Consider the following 26406-nt stretch of genomic DNA (forward strand, 5'->3'; position numbering starts at 1 on the left):
CAGGTGCCAAGGATCCAAGTGCAACCAATTATGACTAGTAATCATCAGATACATACAGATTAGAGATGCATGCGCCAACATCTCAGTGTTAGTAAGAAAAACGAGTCTTTCTGCAAGGAACAGTATATTCTAAAATGAAGTGGAGATCTTTTTTAAAGGTTAAAAACTCATTCAATTTTATGTCTTACAGGGCTGACACTGAGTTCAATATTGTATAACTGTATTAACTCAACTGTGAACCTAGAAACTTGCAGCCACTTGGGAAAGAGATGTACTCTTGTTCTGGAGTGTGTTGCTGAATATGTTAAAGCCGTAGTGAAATGCTTCTTCTAATCATGTAGTTATTAAAATTTTTTTAAAAAGTAAATCTTTAAAAAAGAGTGAAAGCAATACCTTTCAGGTTTGGAAAGATAAAAGAACTATTTCTATGAACTCCAAATTGTGAAAACAAAAGACTCTATAAACAATTTTTCTATGACCTAAAAATCAAATTTTTACCTGATTTTTCAATACTTATAGAAATGACTTGACACTATGGTCATAATCTAGACTAATGACTTTTTAACTTTTCAACTAAAAAATTATGTCAGCAAGCTCCCTGAGCCACCTGGTCCTCTTGTGACCTGGGCAGTTGACTCTTAATCCCCCAGGACCCCACCTTTCTCTCCACCCAAGATAGTGAGTGTACGCGCTTGATTAGCTGGAAGTGGTGTGTTTTTCTCACTGGAAACAGTGAAAAGACTTGAGAAGTCTGTCTGAGCCAGTGTGCGATGTTCTAGATCCAGAGATCAAAGGGCTAGATTTGCTGATACAATGAGGTGGATCCTAGGCTCTACTTCTCCAATTCACATCGGAGATACTGTTTCCATAGTTGAATGAGTGAAGCCAGGCCTGGAGCACAGTTTCACCAGACATTTGAAGGAACAGGTTCTCAGAGTTGCGGTCCACTCTTGGCGTTAAAATGAGTGCTATGAGTCAGACTGTGTCTTTATTCACAGTAACTGTAAACCACCCTGACTTAACCAAGTATCCATCTTTTTTTTTTTAAATCAGAGGCGATCCACTAGGCTTCGGACTGTAACTGTAACTGAGTAGCAGAGTGAATGCTCAGCCCCACCAGGCTTTGGGTTCAGTTCCCATCAATGAAACAGACCACCACCAAGGCCAAGTCAAGGAGTCCTGCCACATTCTCAGATTCTGTGATGGGCCAAAGCTGGGCCACAACATTCAGGTAAGAACTTGGTTTCCAACTAAGGACATTCAGCTTCTGGATTACAGAGCACTGGGGCCTGTAATGACTAATCTTGGTTGAACTGAGAAATGTCCATATGTGTTTACAGATGACTGGCATGTTGCTGGACATGAAGGGGCAAAATCTTCCCTGAATATGGGGGCATCATTGCGGGGGGGGCTGGGGGGGGCTGAACAGAGGACAGCTGGAGGAGATGGTGGCTCTGCCGGTACAGGTCTGCTCTCCGCTTCCTGGTTCCACAAGCCTGGGCCACCACTGTGCTCTGTGTCTCTACAGGTCACAGAGGTGGAGTCAACTCAACATCTGGCCCCATCTGATCCTGTAATGTATGGCAGGTATCCTGTCACAGTGACAAAAGGCTGAGTAACACAGACCTGAACACTCTAGCCACATTTAAAATATTCAGAATCTTTGCTTTAGAGAAGAATCAGTGGAAGGTCAGATGAAGGGCTTCCTGTGCTTGGTTGGCACTTTAAGCAGCCATGTGCTTTAAAGATCATCAGATTGCTCTCTGCGGTAACCTGCAGCCTTTTTCTTTAAAGATCATCAGATTGTGCTTTAAAGATCATCAGATTGCTCTCTGCGGTAACCTGCAGCCTTTTTTTTAACTCATTCTGTAATATTTTGGCTTTGGTAGTAAAGGAGTCTAGATGTTTATTCTACCAGCTTTGATACAGGTGGGGTTAGGGTTAGACACGTGATCGCTGGTTTTGGAGTGCTGCCAAAGGGGTTCAGAAGCTGTTTAATTATGCTGGTACTCCAGGCATTTCAAACATCAACAGAATGTCTCAGCTGACAGTCCCAGGTGGAACCTGCTTCAAATAATTACAGAGAGGCAAGGAAACTGGATATTGTGCATGCTACTAAAATCTAGTTAGCTTGTTTACCTTTAATAAGTTGGGACGTTTTATGGATTAAAAGTTTCTTAGGCTATGAATGGGACATTAAATAAAGTACAGTGAAATTTGCCAGGAAAGAAAATTTCTTCAGAAGTAGCATTCCAAATTCTTTTATTATTTTCCTTTCTAAAAATTCATGTGTCCCCAGAGAACATGTGACAGCCATGGGGTCTGCAGAACTGGACTCTGGGCTCCCTCTCTATGCCACTATGCACAGAAGGTGACACAGATCCATAATTTTGTCTTTTATTTATGATTTAAATTTCTCCTACTTCCTTTCAGGAAAATATGGAACAACATCATACACAATAATTTTGACAAAGCTCCTAAAAGACATTTAAAGGTTGACATATGAAAATGAGCATGTGGTCAGAAGAAACGATGCCCCAGGCAAACCAAGCGCTAGAGACACGGTGGGAGGAGGGACCTTGTCAGTCAAGCAAGAGAAGGAAAAATTCCTCCTCTAGAAAATTTCCAAGCACCCCAAGACTGTTGGTCATTCCCTTCCCTGGGAGCACGGGCTGGTTCTGTCACGCACTTCCTGTGGCTGGTCATACTATGCACAATGTTTAAATTACCACGTGAAAACAGTTCTCTAAAAATAACTAGCATGTGATGCTGTGAAACAAAGTGTTTGGCCGATTTATTTGTAGCACGAATTTGAAGTAAAGCACATGGGGCAGGGAAAGCATGGAAGTCAGGGAGAGCACAGAAGTGCTTCCTGAGTCTCTGGATGTTGCTTAATAAGAAATTTCTGATAATGACAGGCACAGTTTAATTTCTCATTTGTGGCCACTACTGAAATTAAATCCTCGTGTTCTTAAACTTTCCATTCCCACTCCGCTCCCTCAGCCCCATTTAATATGTTCTTTACTCGCACGTGGGCTTTCGCTAGTCTTTTATCTTTTTTTTCGGTCTTTTTGAGACAGGGTCTCCCTGTAGCCCCAGCTGTCCTGGAATTCACTATGTAGACCAGGCTGGCCTCAAACTCACAGAGGATCCACCTGCCTCTGCCTCCCGAGTGCTGGGATTAAAGGCATGTGCCACCACGCAAGGCTAGTCTTTTATCTTTTATTTTAATATCTTATTATTTTTATTTTATGTGTGTGAGTGTATTGCCTGCATGTGTGTAAGTGCGCCGTGTAGTGCGGTGCCCTGGGAGGTCAGAAGAGGGCACTGGATTCCCTTGGAACTGGAGTTCGTTGCTAGCCAGTGGGTGCTGGGAATTGAACCTGGGTCCTCTGCAAGAGCAGCCAGTGCTCTAACTGCTGAGCCATCTTTCCGGCCCCTAGTCTTTAACTTTAAATCTCTCAGACCATCCATTTTCTGCCATTTTTCCTGCTGACAGGAAGGTTCAATGCCTTTACCTCATACAATTCTGTAGCTGCCGATGCCATCCTGCAGTGCACCTAACACCGTCACATCGTCAGGCTGTCTGTCCTCAGCCTCAATGGACCTGCCTGTACTTTTGTGGTACATGTGAGCTGAAGGCATGACGATTCTGTTTGAGATTCTATACTAACTTCAGGAGAAACCAGGCAAGTGACAGTGTGGAAAAGATGTAACAACAGACACTCTCCAAAGGGGACATTCTGGGATCTTTGGGTGCTGGAAACTTGGGGGTTGGGCAGCTGATAAAATCAAAGTGATCCAGAATGCACACAATGTAACTCCTCCAATCTGTCACCCAAGGTCTAGAAACTGTAAGGCTGGCAAACCCAAAATGCCACAGAAAACAGCGCAGCATTTTAAAATGCCGCACAGGCTGGCGGGCTATCATATCATAAGCTCCCATACATCTCAAGAACAATGCAAAAAAGGCAAATGAGTGAATTAACTTGACACCAAGCTCCCAGTTGTGAAAGAACGTTTCCTGGATTGTAGAGCCAGGAATTTTGAAAAATGCTTATTCCAAGGGCATTGGTATTCAAGCTGGTTAGACACAAAGCACATTTAAGAAACACAGTATGTAGGCCAGGCATGGTGGCGCATGCCTTTAATCCCAGCACTCAGGAGGCAGAGGCTGGTGGATCTCTTTGGAGATCCAGGCCAGCCTGGTCTACATAGTGATTTCCAGGCCAGCTGGGATTGCAGGGTGATCCTGTCTCAAAAAGGCAAAACAAAAAACAAAAAACAAAAACAAAAACCCACCACAGTATATATCTCCCATTGCATCAACTGGATATTTCCATGATCATGTTGAAGAGCTCTGTGAGTTCTAGTCTGCTGCATGGAAATCAATTTTATGGAAAGCAGTCAGACCCACTTATTTCTGTCTGTGGATGCTGACCTGCTACAGTGTGAGAGGTAGATAATTACCACAGGAACCACAGTAAAAGTTTACTATTGGGCCCTTGAGTGCAGTCTATAGATGTCTGACTGGCTGAGTGTGGAAGGTCACACTAATGGTCTGGTCCTGGGGTGGACGATATTCTGGCTGCACACCCAGTCAGAGGCAGCCCCCTCAACCTGAGACAGGATTTTCCAAAGAGGTGTTAAAGATAAGGGTATAAAACAGCAGCCATCAAAGTTCTACAGCTGATTCTTAACTTTAAAATGTCTTTAAGCACTGCACTTGGATGTCTGTGTTGTGTTCACTGGGTGGTATTACTGCCATACAGACCAGCACGTTACAGCTCCTTCCTGTGGTACTGACTGAGCTTCTGGAAAGCACACTTGTCAGGGCTGGAGAGATGGCTCAGTAGTTGAAAGCAGAGATTGCTCTTGCAGAGGACTCAGGTTCTGTTCTTAGCACCTACAGGGAGGCTCACAACAGCATGCAACTCCAATTCCAGGGATTCAACACAACCTCTTCTAGGCTCTGCAGCGCCCACATGGCATATATCCACACAGACATACACAGATACACACACACACACACACACACACACACACACACACAATCTTAAAAAGAACCACATGCAAATACTGAATTATTAGTACACTTTTCTGTGCATATGTGTAGGTGTGTCGGTGCACAGTTGTGTGTGTGTGTGTGTGTGAAGGCCACAGGTCAACTTTGGGTTCCATTCCTCGGGAGCTGTTCACCTTGTTTTTTGATATAGTATCTCTCAGCCGGGACCTGGGGATCGCTGATTAGGCTGGGCTGGCTGCAGCAGGCCCCAGAGATCTGCCTGTCTCTACCTCCCCACACTGGGACCTTAGGCATGAATCACCAGGCCTTCAGCAAACACTTTACCGACTCTCTCCCCAGCCCCTCTCTATTGTTTACTATAATGGGACACGGAAATGCTATGTTTCTACAGAAAATATTGTATTAAAATGGTGAAAACATATTTATGAAATTAAGATGTCTTAGATTATCAGAAGAATGGTTAATGGTCTAAGAACATAAAATTAAGTGTCATCTGGGCTCCGGATCGCTTTCTGAGGCATCATTTGGATATATTTTAAGCTCCATAACTGACACTGACGACAATACCTGCTGTATATATGATCCAATACTTGAATCTTTTATTCTGGGCATCATTCTAGAACTACTCTTAGAACTGAATTTTAGAAAAAAAATCAGAGATATCTCTAGTTTTTAAAAGAAATATTCCTCACTCAAATAGTATATAACCTACTACATGTATGTACCACGGGGGTTCTGTTTCCTAAGAAACTTAGCAACTTGCTTTGGAATTAGCAACAGTGCCATGAGCATCACAGTAAAGAGTCTGTGTGTGGCAGATACAACTCAATGCTGGATCTTATCTGGACAAGTGGGTTTTTTTTTAAGATTAAAATATATTTTTATTTATGTGTATGCGTGTGAGCCCACATGAGTCTATATGCACTACATGTATACATGTGTGCCTACTAGTATATATGCACTACATGTATGCAGGAGCCAGAGAGCATCAGATCCCCTGGAACTGGAGTTACAGATGGTTGTTATCCACGATGTGCTGCTGGGAACCAAACCCTGGATCCTTTGCAAGAGCAACCAGGGCTCTTAACCACTGAGCCACCTCTCCAGCCCCAGGACAAGTAGTTTAAAAAAGACGCCCTACAGAGCCCTACTAGAACTTTCTTTGAAAACAAATACGAATACGTGAACTGGATCTACTTCTGCTCCTCTCTGACCTCTACCTGGGATTGTGAACATGAAAAATAATACAGGTTTGTACTTCCACAGAAAAGCTTTGAAACAATGGCTCTTAATCCAAACAGATTTTTCTTGCCTCCTGGATAAAACATTCTTCTGATCAGGGGAAAAGCAGTTAAGAATTATTTTATCATTAGGTATAAACCATAAGAGTTGAATCACCTTTACCATTTATCTATCATTTACAATAACAATTAATTAAAATACACTTTGAGAATTTTATACATTTTGTAATCTATAACCCCAAAGAAACGTTATACCTCATTTCTATTTTAAAATGTATTTTTACCTTTATTTTCAATAGTTTAGTCCTCCCTATAAGTTACCCCAAGGCCTTCTTAAACAGAGTGAGGCAAAAACTAACCAAACCTGCAGAGACTGGTGTGAAAACACCACCGATAATCAGGCTGCCATTCACGGCAGACTGAACCAGCTAACTGCCTTTGAGAACACAGACCAATTAAAAGTATCAGACATGTGACGCAAAGACAGGCAAGAGCCAGGAAAATAAATCAGTTTAGTTCTTGAACCAACAGGTAAAACTGTCTCTTTAATTATAATGGTAAAAACATAAGCTATTTAGGTTTTCTTTTTATACAAGAGTGCCAGAGAGATGGTCTAAAATAATCTGGAAAGAAATATCTGGGATCTGGAATTAAGGCTATGAATACAGGACACAGGTGTAGTAAAAAAAAATGCAGTTTGCGAACACGTGGGCAAAACATACTCTCTTTGGAATGTGCGTGGTGCATTCTAATGGGATGAGACATGGACCTATGATTCTAAGTTAAGCAGAGGCAACATCAGCTGGTCTCATGAACACAGGGCTTTCAGGTGACCACCAGAGGTCACCCTTCCGAGAAGGACAGGGAAGGCTGGTGAGTCACTCCCTCCCCCAAGGTTTTTGCCCAAGGCATGAGATAAAGGATGTGAACTTGCCTCATTCTCTCTACTCAAGATACATCTGAGGGTGGATCTCTCCCCCTCCCCCATCCCTTAATTCTAGTATCAGAGAACAGGAGAGCTGGACCAAATGGAGTTAAGTCAAATCACTGGGGCAGAGGAGGGGCTGTGGTTCCCCAGCCAAGAAGAGATTTGTGGAACCAACCACTGCCAAGCTAAGGAGCTGGAGGCAGAGTTGGAAGAGGGCTCCAGAGCTCTTACCACACAAACAGAATCACTCCTGGGCATTCTTCAGCTGAAGACTGCAGTGATAGCTTACGTTGCTTTTCGGAACCGTAAATTAGCCAGTTTCTTTGGGCTTCAGCACGGATGCTCACCATCAAACAGAAGGGAAGAGCCTGGCTTGGTGGGATGTGCAGTAATCCCAGCACTGGGGGTGGGAGTGGGGGTGTGCTGAGGCAGACAGATCTCAAGTTTGGGGGCAGATGGGGCTACACGGCAAGACTCTGCCTCAAAAACAATGCAAAACAGGACAAAGAGAGAAACTTATCCATCACTGTGCCTTGAACAATACACAGTGAGCTTCTTCCCCGTACAGCCCACCTCACAGACAGCAGAGACGGGCTGCGAGTGGCAGCCCACCCGCTAGTTAAAGGGGGCCCGATTCCAGTATAGAACTTGACGCCACTCACTATCACTACAGTGGTTCTTAATAATTTCCTGTCATCACCAAGGAACAGCTCAGCACAGACAGTTTGGTTATACCCTGCTAAAACAGAATTTCTTATTTCATGTAGCACCACAGGAAATTCCAAAGAAAGTTTTTGGTAGCCCAGTAAAAAAGTTAACAGTTCCTTTCTGAAACGGTGGTTTAGACTCATCTGTATCCAACATACTGACAAAGTTATTACACATCAGTGTGTCCTTTCCATGCCTGAGACTTCTTCCTCTATTATAAAAGCCAAATATGTTCATCAATGGACCTTCAGAAAAAGACAAAAGACCTGTAAGAAAATAGAATCACCTACAACCCACGGAATAGTGAAGGTGTGAATGGCAGAATGATGCATTTTAAAACAATCACGTTAAATTTACACATAGTGTCAGGTTTATAATCTTCCCCATTCATCCTCACGCCAACTCTGACTCGTCCACTCTTTTCGAAATAACATTGCGCTTACAAGTTCGCTATGAACCTTGGCCGTGGCTGTGCCCCCTTACTGCGCACCGTCCCGATGCCCTGGGATGTCTCAGTGCTCAGGCCTCACCTCTACAGACAACCCTTCTGTCTTCATGCCCCTCCCTCCTCCCAAACCTTCTCTCCACAATCTGGTCCTTCCCCAGTCTGGTCCTTTTCAGGTTGGGGACACTTACTGAAGCCCCACCCCACCCTCTGGGCTTCTATTCTGCCCCTCTCCCTGATATTTGTAGTCATGTGGTGGATGTGCCTAGGGACAACAGGTCCCAGATTAATGGGGTTTTAGTAACGACAATGATTAATGACTTGCGAATCTAATTTCCAGGAAATTCTCTGCTCCAAGGCCAGACAGAACACACAGCAGAAGCCTCTTATCTACAAAGGTCTGGATTACAAACTGGCTGGTTAGTCATTACAGTGGGTTAAAGCAGTGAATCCTAAAACAACAGGCATTTTATGCACTCAAGTCAAACCAAACAAGTGTCAGTCATTTCCCAGGACTTTTAAGAGTCAGCACCTTCTATCTTTAAGTAAGGGTCTGCTGACCCTTCAATGTCTCTCCGGCCACAATCACAGCCTTGGGGAATTGTCTGGGTTATCCCAGACAATTTCTGTTTAACAAGTTTACTGAGCCATCACTAACATACCATACAATTCACTATCTAAAGAACACAATTTGATAGAACTCAATACATTCCCCAAACTATGCAGCCATCAAAACAATTTGGGACTATTCTCATCATCTAAAAAGGAAGTCTGAGACCCATCAGCACTTACTTCCCACATCCCACATAGCCCTAGGCTTTGAGAAAATGAAATGCCTTTAACCCCCACTGAATAAATGAAAAAAAAAAAAAAGTAGGGTTGAAACATTGTAAGAGACATACAATTACATTTCTTCTTGTTACAATTTATCCCCCAAACAATCATAGCCTGGTCACCCTTGAACATACGGCTCCAGTAAATTCACTAAGAGCTTTATACTGGACTGGCCACACATCCTCTCTGTTCTTAAGGATTTCTTGCTGGAGACCGTATATAAACAAAATTATATATTAAATGGCCTTTGTGACCAGCTTCTTTTACTTAACAGTATTTTCAATGTTCGCCTGTGCTACGGCAAACGAGTACTTAATTTCCTTTGATTATCAAATATTCCATTGTATACACAGTCCATGTTTTACCCAGCCACTGTTTCTACTTTGGCATTTATGAGTAATTCTGAAAGCACTCATGTTTAGTTGTTTACATGGAAATATGCTGTGATAGTTTGAATGAGAATGTCCCCACAGGCTCCAAGTATTTGGACATTTTGTCCCCAGTTGGTGGCGTTGTTTTGGGAGGTCTTAGAAGGTGTGGCCAGCTTCTCCATTGGCCAACCCCCAGCTGTGTGCAGATGAGCAGCAACCACCTGGGGCCATGCTTCCTGCAAAGGCTCTGGCAAGAGGTTTCCTCAGGGAGGTGGACTGCCAGTGAGTTCCATCAACAAAGCCTCACAGGGACTTCTCTGCCATCCCTGAGCCAGACTGGGATTTTCCAACATAATATGGAATCTTGTCCCAGGAACACAGGAAGCTGTTAACAGCCACAGCAAAGGCCGAACACGGGTTCCCAGACAGACCCAATGCTCAGATACTCATCAGCTTCAGTGTTGTTTGAAGACCAGTGCAGATCGGGGTTCTCACTTTTCAAACATTACATCCCTGACAGCTTTTGTTATATTCAGTTTGTTAAGTACCTATCATGTGCCCAGCATCAAAAGTGCTAAAAAATGTGCCAATTTATTTAATTTTCAAAAAAATCTTATGAGGTGGGAATTATTATTCCTATCATGCAGAAGAGCCACAGTGCAGAACAAACTCCCTTCATCAGAAAGCCAAGACTTGAATGCAGACAGTCCAGAACCAGACCTTTTGCTAACACATTCTACTATTTGAGAAAGTAATTAAGCTCCAACACGTGGCCCCAAACTGTTTCAAAAAGAATTTATTCAGCAGGATGGCTCAGTGGGTAAAGACATGTCCTATACAACACCCCTGGTCCTCAGACTGGGTACCAGCCAGTCTGGATGAACTGATATAGAGTCATCATACTTACTGGACTCATGTGTTTGAGGGATGGAAGGCAGATAAGAAGCAAGGCCCAGAGGAGCAATTCATTCCTATCAAAAATGATTCTCATCAGGGAGAGGAAAAATCTGGGGAATATTTGACTTTCTAGAAAATAAGTTCCAAGGACATTCTTAAAAGGGTCTGGTTACACAACACTGGTTAGAGTCAGTGCTTAATATTTTCAGTGGCGATTCCTTTCCATGGCTACACAGCTGACTGTTTTCAGAAATAACTGCGACTAACCCAAACTCAAAGAGTTACCAAGCCTCATCCCAAAGAAACGGCAACAAGTGTCTCTGTCTTGAGAGCTCTTCTGGGCTCTCCAGGTGTTATTATTAATGCAGTTTCCTTTGGTTTCTGGGGTACAGCTGAACATGTCTTTCAATGGTCTCAGGACTTTCCCAGGTCCACGTTGGGCAAAATCCTGGGCCTGCCAAGGTGAGTGATGCCCATCACCTCTGAATCCCAAGGGGGAAAACGGCATTAGAGTTCTGGGGCTGGGGGGATGGCTCAGTGGTTAAGAACACTGGTTGCTCTTGCAGAGGACCCAGGTTCGATTCCTAGTACCCATATGGCAGCTAACAACCATCAGTAACTCCAGTTCCAGGGGATCAGATGCCCTCTTCTGACCTTCGTGGGTATTGCATGACATGGGTGCACTTACATACATGTAGGCAATACACTCATACACATAAAATAAAAAATATTTTTAAAAATGACAAAGAGAACTGCTTTCATTCCGGACTTTAGGACCAGGACTGATAGTAACTGGTTTCCCTTCTACTCCTTGTCCCTCTTCTTCTCAGGCATCTGGAACTCCTCGTGATGCCCCTTAACTGTACAGTCTTTGCTCTCCTGCTGGGTCACAGCAATAATGCTCAGGCCAGAAGCATCCTTTTTCCACGTCCTCGTTCTAGTCTTCTTTGGAGTGACTGACCTGAAGTAGATCAAACTGCAGACTGCAACCCAGTGTTTCTAATTTAATGTTGACTAAATCCCATACAGTGTTGTGTAACTGAATGTGGGAATCAGTAATAAAAGGTTTCTGAGTGTACACAACCACAAAAACTACCTAAAAGTCAATGCATAAGCTGGGCGTGGTGGCACACATCTTTTAGTCCCAGCACCCAGGAGGCAGAGGCAGGTGGATCTCTGTCAGTTCAAGGCCATCCTGGTCTACATAGCAAATTCCAAGCCAGCTGGAGCTACAGGGTCACCTGAAACACCTGGTCTCAGGCTCAAGATTCCCATATGTTTTGAAGTGGAGTGTTCTTACTGTACAAAGTTTTTAATAGAAAATAATGGTTTAGTTATGAAAAATAAAGAATTTTACTATTTTCCTGTCACTCCTAGCATGTAAATATACTGGTGTATCTTTAGAAAGTAGTTATTAGACAAGTGAGCACTGCTACCTTAGTAATTTGCTTTAGTCTTTAATAAATGATAAAATGATATGTGAAGAATTGTTTAAAAAAATCCTTATGATGTATCTCCATTAAATTTTTAATGTGTATACCTACTGTATATACCTTTATAACCAAGGTTGTGCAAAAAATTCTCAGGCAAAAAGAAGTCACAAGTAGAAAAAGTTTAAGTGGCCCTGAACTAGATGAGAGAAGGGGGAGTGTTAGTTTAAAGCAAATCAAATTCATTAATTCTTGGCTGGTAAAATGAGAAGAGAGAATTAGCAAAGAGGGCTTTTCTAAAACAAACCACAGCAGTCATCCCAGGGCTTGAGGAACTAGTCTTTTGGCAAATTAGGGATCTAATATGCATGTGCAGTGTGAGGTAGGATGCCCCGTGTGAGTGTGCAGTGTGAGGTAGGATGCCCCGTGAGTGTGCGGTGTGAGGTAGGCTCCCCAGTGTGCACGGACAGTGTGAGAAGGCACTCTCGTAGTGTGTGTGGGGTGAGGCACACTCTGGCTGCAGTGCTGCCCCTAAGTGTCTGAGAACAAGGCCTCCTTCCACTGTGCCGCCTCCCTTGGTGCCCCATGCTAAAGCTAATCCCAGTGGAGGAAAGGGGAAAGCTGTCCAATCACGGCTCCTGGAGACACAGATGATTCTTCTTCCCTTCTAATTTCTCATGACTTTGTAACTTAATTTTTGGCTACAGCGCAGCTGCTGCCTGACCCCATCTGCAGGAAAGAAAAGCCAATACCCAGGAAAATGCCTTCCGGCTTGAGGGTCTGAGGGCACCTGGGCAGGACTTGAGGGTCTGAGGGCACCTGGGCAGGACTTGAGGGTCTGAGGGCACCTGGGCAGGACTTGAGGGTCTGAAGGCACCTGGGCAGAACTTGAGGGTCTGAGGGCACCTGGGCAGGACTTGAGAGTCTGAGGGCACCTGGGCAGGACTTGAGGGTCTGAGGGCACCTGGGCAGGACTTGGCTCCTGGAGATCCTGAGACACGGATTCCGGGGGGAGTGGCACTGCAGGCCCTGCGGACCTGAAGGAGACCAGACAGCACAGCCGCTCCAGGACCTCTGCCACCATCTTTCCTTTCCAAGGAGGCCGAGGAGCAGCTAAGCAGCTGTTCCAACCGTCTCAACAACGCAGCTCTCATGCACTACACGGGCGAATCCACTTCCCTCTTTGCAGCAAAAGTCCTTGGGGTTTCCTCACCCTCCATTCCTGCCGGGCTCATTCCTGCCGGGCTTTTCTCCCAGCTACTCAACCCAAACTGCTTTAATCAAGGTCTCCGGCTTGGACTTCTTGGGAGTAAAGGGTAGTGTAAACAGTTGCTGCGTTTTACATAGCTTGAAGTCTTGGGCTGTTGCGAGGTAAATCGGTTTTGAAGTAGAAAAAGAGGCGATTCCAGCACACAGGAAAACCCGGACAAAGGGAACCAGGAGGTCTGCCACACCCCTTTATTCACTGGTGCAGAGCCTAGAGGGAAGGCGTCAGTCTGCAACCAAGCCACGGCTCCTTCAAGCTTCAAATCTGTCTCTAAAAACGTTCCCCAAGCTGGGCGTGACTGCACACGCCTTCAGTGGCAGCAGCGAGAGGCAGAGGCAGGTGAATGTCTGCGAGCTCAAGGCCAGCCTGGTCTCCATAGTGGGTTCCCTGTCTCAAAAAAAAAAAAAAAAAGGTTTGGGTTCTATGTAAATGCTCACAACATGCTGTAGTGAAAAGACAAAAGAAAGAGATTATATCCGGCTAGAGGCCAGGTAAAATCACCCATATAACCTCAGCTTATTTTCAAATAAGATTCTAAATAGTGCTATATGAAATTACTACTTTATTAACAGTAAAAATCGATGTGCTTCTTGAGAGGACAGATTGAAATGCTCTTTGGAGCAAACAGCATAGAAATGGCGATAATTATCACCCCATTTTACCTGAAGGAAATTTTTATCTCTTACAAAATTCACTTTCTAACAAAGGAAAAATTTCAAATGGTTTGCATATTAAAACTGCCAAAAAGCACACCGGTATAGCAGGACAGTAGAGGTCTGATTGCCAATCTATAGCCACTATTTCAAGGCAGAATAATTTAAAGGAGCAATCCTTTTGAGGAATGAAAATATACTAAATATTTAATTTTAAGAGTATAAAGAAATTATAAGAACTAAAAAGCATGAGTCATTTGTCTTCATTACTCATGTAACATTTAGATCATTCCAAATCGCTAACACTTCTTTGTATCCTTCAACTAGAGCTTTACTTACAATTTTGATCTTCTCACTACCTGAAGGCCTATCCAGTGCCCATGAAAGAAAAAGTCACCTGTATGGAAGCAGACAGTGCCTTTAGCTCAGCCACCCCTGGACTGTCCAGCTCACATCTAGACGCACTGGGCGGTGCACCTTTCCCCAGTGCGCTGTCCTGTGCCTCTTCCAGTTTGCACAGGCCTCTTTTGTGTGCTGAGGCCTTCCTACACCCCACAGTCCTCTCTGCTGGTTCACCTGACAGCTACAAGGAGCCTCCATCCTCCCTCCACCTCTGCCCACTGAAGCCTTCCCAGGCGCATTCAAAGCACCTGCATCCCAAGTTACACAGAATTAACAGCACGACTCTAATTGTATAAAGCCCGTCCATCTCCTGCTCCTACACCAGGGAGTCCTGGAGCCTAAACACTAGGTGATGACAGATCCTACTGCAGACCTGCTGAGGGAGAGAGCATGGAAGATGCCAGAGAAGGCCTGGCTGATTCCGCAAGGATCCCTTGAGGCATGTTACTTCCTTGTGTTGAGTATTAGTAAAACCTATTTATATTAGAAAACTGTATCTGGGGCGGCGAGACAGCTCAGCAGATAAAAGCACTTCCCCCACACACTTGAGACCTGAGTTAGACCCACGGGTGCCACAGTATGAACAGAGAACCAGCCAACTCCCAGTTGACCTCTGACCTCAACATGCACTCTGTGGCATGTACACCTGTACTCACACTCATATACATAATACACATACACACATCATACACACATATATCACACACAACAGTAATAATAAAAAGAGAATATCTGGTATGTATGTTACCAATTCTTCTATAACTTTTCAACATTCAGACAAACTCTCTCAAAGGTAAAAACCCACATAGGCAGCTCATGTACAAAACGAGTCTCTGACTCGCACAAAGCCTCTTGATTAAATGCATATAAAATTCATGCTTAAACACTAAATAATATTTCATAATAACGCTTAAAAATATTTTACACCGGGCATGGTGGCGCACGCCTTTACTCCCAGCACCCAGGAGACAGAGGCAGGTGGATCTCTGTAAGTTCAAGGCCAGCCTGGTCTACATAGTGAGTTCCAGGTCAGTCCCACTTCAGGGAGATCAGTGGCGCACTCCTTTAATCCCAGCACTCGGGAGGCAGAGGCAGGCAGATCTCTGTGAGTTCAAGGCCAGCCTGGTCTACATAATGAGTTCCAGGCCAGCTAGAGCTACTGGGAGACCCTATCTCAAAAAAGACCCAAAAAAAACCCAAAATAATAATAATAGTAATAATTTCACCTATTTAGGTGTCAATTTCTCCAAAGAACAGAGAAGCATTAAAGACAACACACTGCAAAAAGAGTGTTTAAGAGGAAAATGTTGCATTTCTGAACACTACAATTTGAACCTTTCAGAGTCAAAGGTGCTTGACTGAAACAGTGCAGACCAACCTTCACTGTGAACTGGGGACCAGGTATGCAGGTGACTATTTTAACTTCTTGTCAGAATTACTGTCTTTCCATAAAAATAAACAGAGAGACATGCAGAGTGTAAGTAGTAATAACCCAGCAGACATCTGTACACAGAACTTATCCACCAGTGCAGCTAAGGGTAGAGATGGAGTGGGAAATAACAGGAGTCCACTCTCCAGAAACACACACTCTATGCGATCACGATCTCACTATTTACAGCCACTCTGGACACAGGTATTGTTAACCTCCACTAGTGAGTAAGAACTAAAGCCCAGAAAGAAGGGTGTGACCTGGCCTGGTCCCACCGGCTCATGGGGCCTTATGATCCTTGCTCTCTGAGCACACACCATAAGTCAGACTCTAGGGCAACAGCTAGAGTGACCAGGAGTCTGGGTTTACCTAAAAGGGCAGCGTCTTACATTTTTATCCCAACATAAATATCAAGAGGGCCTGTTTACTCTCCACAGTGTCTGTTCTGAGCGACTGTCTCCAAGTACAAGAGTTAAAGTCTCCTAGCATAAAAACATATGCAGCCTGGGCTGGAGAGATGGCTTCAAGGTTGAGCACTGGCTGTCTTGCAGAAGTCCTGGGTTCGAATCCCAGCACCCACATAGCAGTTAACAACTGTCCGTAACTCCAGTTCCAAAGGATCTGACCTGTTCTGTCCTCCATGGGCATTGCACGACACGGGTGCCCTTACCTACATGCAGGCAATACATGCATACACATAAAGTGCAGACCAACCTTCACTGTGAACTGGGGACCAGGTATGCAGGTGACTATTTTAACTTCTTGTCAGAATTACTGTCTTTCCATAAAAATAAACAGAGAGACATGCAGAGTGTAAGTAGTAATAACCCAGCAGACATCTGTACACAGAACTTATCCACCAGTGCAGCTAAGGGTAGAGATGGAGTGGGAAATAACAGGAGTCCACTCTCCAGAAACACACACTCTATGCGATCACGATCTCACTATTTACAGCCACTCTGGACACAGGTATTGTTAACCTCCACTAGTGAGTAAGAACTAAAGCCCAGAAAGAAGGGTGTGACCTGGCCTGGTCCCACCGGCTCATGGGGCCTTATGATCCTTGCTCTCTGAGCACACACCATAAGTCAGACTCTAGGGCAACAGCTAGAGTGACCAGGAGTCTGGGTTTACCTAAAAGGGCAGCGTCTTACATTTTTATCCCAACATAAATATCAAGAGGGCCTGTTTACTCTCCACAGTGTCTGTTCTGAGCGACTGTCTCCAAGTACAAGAGTTAAAGTCTCCTAGCATAAAAACATATGCAGCCTGGGCTGGAGAGATGGCTTCAAGGTTGAGCACTGGCTGTCTTGCAGAAGTCCTGGGTTCGAATCCCAGCACCCACATAGCAGTTAACAACTGTCCGTAACTCCAGTTTTAGGGGACCCGACACTCCCCTGTCCTCCATAGGCACTACATGACACAAGTGCATTCACACGCATGCAAGCATAACACTCATACACATAAAATAAAAATAGAAGGAAATAATATATGTATCCTATGTCTGGAAGAAGATTGACGTTTGAGGAGAAAAGCAGTAATATTTTAATAAAAATGCTGATCGTTCCCATTCATTGACTTGTGTGCACACCGACTCCTTTATAGAGTGGATAACTTAATGCTCAAGCAGGCAATGAACCAGAACAGCCTGATATCCAATATTAGAAGCGAGAAGAGAGATCTTAGAGACCAAACAGAGCGGCACCACACACCACTCACACGAGAGGCTGATCCGCACCGAGTGACGATTCTGTGTGAACTGATGGAATGGGCACTGCTTCTCTGGACATTGTGAAAAGAGGGTGAGAGACAGGGCTGAGGTCAGAAGTCCGGAAGAGACCACGGGTGCCGTTCCAGAATGTGCCTTCTCTTCTAGTTCTCTGGTCTTGGGTTGGTCTGAGAAGGGTGTGTGTCTGTCTGTCCACACGTGTGTATCTGGTTAACAGAAACCAAGGGAAGAGGAGTTTCCATCGCTGGGCAAACTGAAGACCACACGGTTCTATTCAAAGACAAAGGGATCACTAAAGACGGGATGCCGGTGCCAGCCCGCCAAAACGGACAGTACCTGAAAGGGGAGTGAGGATTGAAAGAAAGGAAAGGAGACAGAAAAGACGCTTGGGAGGGCTCACAGTAAATACTGCAGCTCCGATTTATTTCAGCTCTGCCTTTTTATACAGAACTCAATTAGTTACAACTGCTGTTTTTCCCCACCTGTATCTGAGGGTCAGGGAGCGGTCAGATCAAAGGCTTCCACTATTGCAGGTGTTGTGAGGCTCTCCATATAAACATATTCCTCCTGATAAGGCAGATTAGATACTGGTGTGCATAACACACACTCAGTAAACAAGCCTGACACAGCTCAATGATTAGCGGCTCCCGACAACGGGAGAGTTCTGAACAGTGAGATCATGGACACTCAGCACAGGTTCAATGTAATTTTCTCTGCTCTTTCCGAGGAGCAAATACACAAATACAGTCTACCTGAAATCTGAGGGAAAGGAAGAAAAACAGAGGGAAAGACAGCGTGGTTGTTCATGACATGGTGCATTATGGTTTGAAGAAAAAAAAGCTATCGTTTTCCTACATGCCAAGAACTTTTCTGACATGATGAGATTATGTTTCTCAAAGGCAGAAACAATGGATTCCACCATATTCTGTATTTTTATGAAAATAAAAAAATGAAGCTCTCGCAATCTCGTCTTTAAGTGAAAGATGTCGATCGGGGATGCAGCTCAATGTACAGGAACTTCCTTAGCATGTTTGACATCCCATCACTGGAAATAAAGTAGAGCAAGAAAAAGAAATCAGACATCATCCTGGCCAAGTTCCACCTTCAGTCTTCTGCAGCGACGCTGGACCTGACCTTGCTTTATTCGTGTTTTCCCTACTTCTCTCAGGCAGGTAGACACACGTCTCACCAGCAGAATAGAAGCTGGGCACAGAGTCAAAGTGGACAACAGTAACTGGTGCAATCAGGAGCATCACCACTGCAGCCCGCCTCTATCCGATAACTATATATATGCTAGCCTCGCTTTTACCTCAGTCAAATGGGAGAATGCACACCAACGATAAACGTCCACTCTGCTCGTACCAGTCCAACCTGCAGTCTGATAATCGGACCTGCCCGTAGTTCTGGTGATTGAGGAGACCACCTGTAAAGAATCCATGGTAACACATGCACACAGTGCAGGCTGCCGTCCATTTAAACTTAAAGATATTAATAACCATTGTATGTACAAATTTCTTCTGCAAAGATACTTTCTATATATTTAAAATTACTGCATTACTTTTTAAAATGAACATTTAAAAAACATGACTAATTCTTTGCCTTTGGAAAAAAAATAAAGGGTAACAGATGTGTTGGAAAAGAAATTTTCTACAGTAACCAAATTTGCCTTTAGAGAAAATTAAACAAAATTAAGAACTGTTTCAAGGGATATAAAAATCAAACCTTATTTAAACTTAAAGTGGTTCGCTTGTAACAAACTCCAACCTCCCCTCCTCCCTCCCCCCAGTCAGGGTCTCCCTGTGGTCCCAGAAGGCATGGAACTTACTATGTAGACCAGGCTGGCCTCAAACTGGCAGCATGTACCACCACAGCCAGCTCTAACTCCAACTCTTGGAGAGCAGGCCAGAGTGCTCGTCATGGTTAGGAACCGCCTGACCATGTGCACCTCAGCGACCTCCGCAGAGACGGAGCCAGTGGAAGGCTGTACCAGGACAATGCAGTCAGACCTTTCCAGGGACTTACACCCCACAGAGACAAAAACTAACTCCAGCCACAAAAGGATTGGGAATGTCTCCAAATCCACACACACACTGCTTGAAAAAATTAGAGTGTTGCAACAGCCACGTTCCCCAGAACACCGCAAACACATTAAAGTAGTACTCGGCTCAAAAGCACTGCATATTTCCCAAAACCCTCTTACGCGTTGCGCCCATGCAGATTTGCTAATCGAAACAATTGAGCAGGAAAGAGGAGGATGAGTCTACCAGTTAATCCATAAAGACTACACTTCATCCAGCATCAGGGACAATTTCTGAGCGTTTAAATTGCAGTGACACCAGTTACAACCGGCATAGGGAAAGGGCAGAGTTCAAAACAGACACTGCTGGGATTTGGATGCTCGGGCCCTGGAAAGTTCATGCTGAAATTTAATTCCCACTGAAACCGTATCAAGAGGCGGGGTGGGGCCTCTGGGAAGTGATGAGGCTGGGAGGGCCCCCCTCCTACCCTTAGCTCCCACAGGAGTGGGCTCCTCATAAAGTCACCCCCTTCTGTAACCTTCTCCCTCTCAGAATGTGATGACACACAAGGGAGACGCTCCATGGATGCCAGCACCTTCATCTTGGTCCTCTGAGCATCTGGAGCTGTGAGCCAGTGCAACTCTTCCATCAGCCTGCCAAGTCTGAAGAGCTCTCTGTACCGCACACAAAACAGTCTACAGCAGGACACACTGCCTTTTATCATTCCCACGTCACTGGGACCCAGCCCTTGGGAAGGAAGTGGTGCTCCCGCTACACAGGGGTGCATGACAGAATCAGCTGAGCAGAGCTGAAATCCACATTAGTCTGTACTCTTGAAGGGCAACTTGCTCTGCAGCCAAGGCTGGTCCGGAGGTGGCAGAGCTCCTGTAGTGATTTTAGGCAGCAGTGTGACGGGAACCGGATGGATCCTGACCAGGGGAAAAATTCTAATGATGCCCTTTATTGGTACTTTAGCTTTGACAGCTCAATTCCAATACTATGTATAAAATTATAGCTACTTCATAAATACTAACATTAGATATTTCTAAAGGGTAAGATAACAGGTGATTTTATTTTCCAGTAAATGGATTTCTGTATATATTTTAAGCTAATTATCCTGGCCATGAACTATTCCATTTTTTAAATTATAGTATATTAATTGCACACATTGCTGGGTTTTCTTGTGACATCTCTATCCATGCATGCAGTGTGCCGTGATAGCCTTCACCCCATTGTTATCCTTCCCTGTCCTCTCCCTCCTTTCCTGCTGGAACCCCCTCCCCCCTGAATAATCCTCCTGTCATTTGTTCTTTTCCCTCTAAACTCCGCCTCAGAAAAGACGTGCTCCCCTTCTCTCGGTAAGTTTGGCTTATTTCACTCATGATGATGATCTTCAGTTCTAACATTTTCCTGCAAATAACAGAACTTCATTCTTATGGTAGAGTAAAATGTGTGTGCATGTGTGTGTGTATGTGCGTGTGTGTTTCTCTTTATTCATTCATCTGTTGATGGAACCTAGTCTGGGTCCATAACTTTTGCTATTTGTGAACAGTCTGGCCATGGACTCTTCCAAACACCCTAAAAGGAATGGGCATATGTGGGCATGGAGAGGTCACACAGACACACACTCCGTATTTCTACAATGTACCTTGCTTCAGGAGAACGTTTTAACTCAAAATAACCCTGTTTTAAGGCTATAGTACAACATGCTGTAAAAAATATTAACAAGTTGGTATTAAGTAAGTAGTAGCATTCCTCAATCAGCGGTCCACAAAACCAGACTGAATATTTTATGACTGGACCTGCATGCTAACAAACGGACATAACAGTCTCATCACCTCTCAACAAGCCTTGCTTCCTTCATATCTCATTAGGCAGCAGTCAGACTGATCCTGTCTTGAAGTCTGAGAACACAGAAAGTGCCTCAGATAAAGCAGCCCTGGTCTCAGCTTCATTCAACGAGATGCTTCCGACCGCTAAGACAGACAAACTGCCCTGTCTCTAAAAACAGAAATAAAATAATTAGGTCACAATGGCTCTTAGGGAAAAGCGATGAAGGATAAATGTGGCTGGTGTGTTCACTGTCACTGAAATTCTTTAGCCTGGACTCCAATCAAGGGTGTCTTAATTCAAGTTACTATGACAACTTCAATTACAGAAAATGGGCCCCGTCTCCTGCCAAGTTGTTTGCTCTGGAAGATTGTCTCAAGCCTTCTGAAATTGGATGGCACAGATATAACAACAATATTGGTAACGATAAAAACACTTCTTCACAAGCTTTATGCAGAAATACCCTCATTTAAACCCTTCAAACCCAACAGAAGCATATGAAATATTTTCCATTAAAGCAACATGGGACAGAAAATGAAACCTGAAAATACATACACATGCATGCACACACATGCAGAGAGAGAGAATACAAGAGTTTAAAACACGCAATCTTGCAAGTGCTCTGAACTCCCTCTCCTCACCGGGGGCACAGTGTCTCACCATAGGCTTCATTCCAGAAACTGCATGACACTGCTTGCAGGGTAGTTCTGAAAGACTGAGCTAAGTCCTGTATTCCCCTCACTAATACCCTTCATAGAAAAGTAACAGAAGGGTTGGGGGGCAGCCTGTAGTCCTATTAGGAACAGAAAAGGCAAATAAATAATCTATAAAAAGTTTATTATTTTACCAAATCTGTCTTTTTATAGAGAATATAGGTTTCATGGGCTGGAGAGATGGCTCAGAGGTTAAGCGTACTTACAGCTCTTGCAGAAGACCTGGGTTTGGTTCCCAGCATCCATGTGGGGTGACTCACAACCAACTGTAACTACAGGGGATTCAAGCCCCTCTTCTGGCCTCCTCAGGTACCTACATGCACGTGGTGCACATACATATACTCAGGAATGCACACACACACACATAAAATAAAAGGGACTATCTATTTCCAAGTGGACAGCCCTAAATACAGGCATACACGAGCACCATTAAATGGACTCAGTGCATGATATAGGTATATTTATAAATGCATGTATGCATATGTAACAATAATAATCAAAGGAGAGGATATGAAATTGAGAGGGAGCTGGGGGTACATGGGAGGAGCTGGCAGGGACTGGGAGGGATAGAGATAATGCAAAGACTATACTCAGGTGTGAAATTCTCAAAAAACATTTTAAATAGAATATTTTTTAAAATTTCAAATTTATAAACCTAAAGGTTGCTTTGTGATAAAGTATAAATTATTCTCTATTAATCTGAAAAAGAAAATGGCTTGAGAAATGATGTCTTCACAGAGAAAATATGATTTACTAGAGATATTCTGACTGCAAGACATTAACACTGAAAAATGAAGTCAAGGGCTGGAGAGACGGCTCAGTGGTTAAGGGCACCGGCCACTCTTGCAGAGAACCTGAGTTCAGTTCCCGGCACCCGCACGTGGTTAACGGCTTTCTGTAACTGCAGCTCCAGGGGATCAGATGCCCTCTTCTGACCTCTGCAGGTGCACTTACACACATGCAGGCAATACTCTTACACATCTAAAATAAAAACTATAAAAATATTTAAAAAGAGAAACAGAGCTGCTCTATGAAAAGCAAAGTGCAGCAATGAAATGGCACAGCTTTGGTTGTCCACCGAGGTAAACCGGGCTCGGGGCCGCCGTCCTCCCCACAGGAGGAAGGCCATGTGAGCTGCCAGTGTGCGCTGGAAAGTTTCTCCCTTTCATGTACAGATACGCCCAGCTCTACACGGAATCTTCATTTATTTAAAACAAACAAGCAAAATGGCATTTTAAAACGAGGGGAAAGGGAGAAAGGCAAGAGTTTCTTTGCATTTAGTCAAGAATCAAAGGAAGAAAGAGCAAAACCTGGAAACTTCTTAGCAGCAAACACCACATAACTGCAATCCTCACCTGTACAACAGGGAGTGATCCAGAGGAACCACAACCTGAACTGCTCAAGCCCACGATCACACAAACCCTGAGCACGGAGCACAAACCACGGACCTCACATACTTTACACATGGATCCTGCTTCCCAGAGCAGTTAGCATGGAATGAAAGCTTCATGGCTCAGCAGCAGGAGCTGTTGTTTTGACGTTTGTATGTGGTCAGAGACCTCCTAGCCGAGCTGCAGAGTGCGCTCGTCCCTGTCCTTTCCAAGCCGTACTACCAGTAGCAGGATGTGGTGGTTTGAATAAAAATGTCCCCCATAGGCTCCAAATATTTGGACATTTTGTCCCCAGATGATGGCGCTGTTTTGGGAGGTTTTAGAAGTTGTGGCTATCCTGGAGGAAGCACGTCACTGGGGGTGGGCTTAGAGTGTTCTTAAGCCTTGCCAGATCTCCAGTCTCTTGCTCTCTTGCTTCTGGTACGTGGATGATGATGTGAGAGCTCAGCTTCTGCTGCTCCTGTTCCAGCCACACCCAGCCACCATGCCTCCCTGCCATGACAGACTGTAATTCCTCTGGAACCGTAAACTCTTCTTTCTATAAGTTGCTCGGGTCAGTGTTTCTATCACAGCAACAGAAAAGTGACTAATACACAGGACATGATGGACAGGGCGTAAACGGCCTCGTTAGAATCACTGTCTCACTTGCAACAGTGTGGCACGTTATTAGGTTTTTTTCTAATGCCCAAGCCCTGTAGCAGGTTTTGCATGAGAACTGAGCCAGGGAGAGGATATGGAATTCTGGTTTTAGAGGTCCAATCCCTCCAATAGTCAGGCAACTACTAGAAGGCTCTGAGGCTATACTTATTTCACAGAGGAGATTAATTATGTGAGACCTTGGAGAGCCATCATCCAGTCAAAATGCGATCACACAAGCTTTGCAAATGAACAGCTAAGGAATTTATGCGACAGCATGCTGGTTGGTGCCCTTAAAGCATTTATTCACCTGTAAAATGTGAACAGCTCACACATAAGTGATTCACTTAATACAAACAAGGTCAAACTGTTTTCCCTTCTGAGACCAGCAAGTCACAGTGAGTCACTTAAGCGTTTGGGAGACAGAAGGTAACACAGCAAACACAGGAAAACCCCTGATCAGTTTAGTTACGCACACTCACTTGAAGAGATTTCTGTGCTCTTTCACTGAAGGGAGCCTCTGACAGACATTATGGAAGAGATGAAAGTCTGAACCACAGGACATTTCAGAGTTGCCAAGATGATCATGGAGAATTGTCAGGGAAACCACAGATTCCCTAGCCCTGTTCCGTACTCTCTGCTTTAAGAGAGGCCACTAGTGTGGAGCTCTGGAAGAACTGTGCTCAGAAAGTGCACTGCCTTCCCACGTGTGCTTTACTCTGAATCGGAACCCCAGGGCTCCTTTCAAGATGCACACACTGCCAACACAAATTTGGTCTCAGGAATTCAAACACTGTGGCAAGTCCACCACTGGACTTTGCATTACAAATGATTCCCATGGCACCAGTCAACATAACTGTCAACATCTCCAAAACTCTGAAAGGTTTTGTCAAAGCAACTGACATTGGTGTTAGGCTTCTGGGATGCACACAGGGGCACAAGCTTTCTGACCCACCTCCCAGTGCAGGGGTCTCGGAGCAGGACCAGTGTGAGGTAGTCTGGAGGAAGGGCGGAGCACCACACGGGTGTTCTGGATAGTCTGCACAGGCACCTGAAAATGTACACAGTGTTCTTAGAGCAATGGCCAATTTCTATCTTAAACATGTTAAATCCCATTTAACTAACAGTCATACAAAAAGTGAAACACAAAAGCTCAGAGAGAGCTTCAAATGGTTTTCCCAAGAATAACCCTTCCCTCACCTCTCCCCACTCAGCCATCTGAATGGCATAGCTTGTGGGGTGGTTTTCTGTTCAGTTTCAATGAACATTTTTGTGCCTTTGGAAAAGGAATTTCAGTTGTTTCTTTAAAGATCATTTGACGTGCCATGGTCAAACGGAAAGGGTTCTCACCCTCTTTCTCACTGAAACACCACAATAACTTCTTGAAAGCAGATACCAGTTAGTCATTTGGAAAACTGCCTAAAGCCAGGGCTAAAAATGAAGTTAAGATCTCGGGATTTTGGTCTTAAAAACAAAAACAGGGCACGCTTTTCCTTGGTGAGAACAAATGGTGACCACTGACGACCCTCAGGAAGGCAGCCGTGCAAGCAGAGCAGCAATTCCTTTGACCGCTCTGTTGCCTAATGCTGCAGGAACGAATGGGAAGCTCTGCCCAGGCATCCCCACGAAGCAGGTGAAGCCTGGGCCGCCGAGGGATGGGAGTTCACGTGATTCATGCCTGCCATGTGCAGACCACGCCCTTCATGGACTATTCTGCATTTAAGAAAGTTTAGAACAAGACCAGCTCCCACTGACCATCTTGACCATTTTCAAAAATATACCCAGACAACGAGCTACTTTTCTTATGAATAGAAGACCCCATGCTAAAATGTCTCAATTCTTAAATTCCCAGTCGTGAAATATCAAACGGGAAGCAGAGGAGGAATGTGCCCCAAGTGTGATGCAAAACAGAAGAAAACATACGCGTTTCAAACATAACTGAGGAACAGCTCACAGGTGGCCTTCAGTGGCTAGCCTACACAGGGGCTACCTCCAGAAGCCAGTTACTAAATACAACTTCATGTAACTTTAGAGTCACTACTACATTTATTTATTTATTTATTTATTTATTTATTTATTTATTTATTATTTGTGTGTGTTTGTGTGTGTGTGTGTGTGTGTGTGTGTGTGCATAGTCTGAATGGCAGTCAGAGTACAACTTTCAAAGTGGTTCTCTCCTTCTACCAATTGAGTCTCAGGAATTGAACTCATGTTGTTAGGCTTGGCAGCAAGCACCTTTACCTCTGAGCCATCTCAACAGCCCCTGACTATTTTTCAAATCCTGCTGTAGTTGCGATGCAAAGATGTGTAAGTAGGGCCAGTTCCCAGATTCTAGAGGACCAAGAGAGTAGCAGTCTTACTGATTCTCCAATGACAATACCAGGCTGCAAACCATCCTTGAGCTCCTGCTTCATGGTGAATGCTGGGTAAGGGCCTCTTCAACTATCCTTACCCACAT

At 44.4% G+C, this 26406-nt stretch overlaps 1 protein-coding gene across 1 annotated transcript in view; it reads right to left on the reverse strand.

The window, feature by feature from the left end:
* Rassf8 (Ras association domain family member 8) overlaps window positions 1–24999 on the reverse strand; it is a 46475-nt gene extending 21476 nt beyond the window's left edge. Inside the window, exon 1 of the mRNA XM_008849010.3 lies at window positions 24904–24999. The gene's annotated coding sequence lies outside the window, so the exon portion shown is untranslated. The remainder of the gene's footprint in view (window positions 1–24903) is intronic.
* Window positions 25000–26406: the final 1407 nt, after the last annotated feature.

This window comes from Nannospalax galili, unplaced genomic scaffold, assembly GCF_000622305.1.
Source record: "Nannospalax galili isolate Female #2095 unplaced genomic scaffold, S.galili_v1.0 scaffold103, whole genome shotgun sequence".
Classification (NCBI taxonomy): domain Eukaryota; kingdom Metazoa; phylum Chordata; class Mammalia; order Rodentia; family Spalacidae; genus Nannospalax; species Nannospalax galili.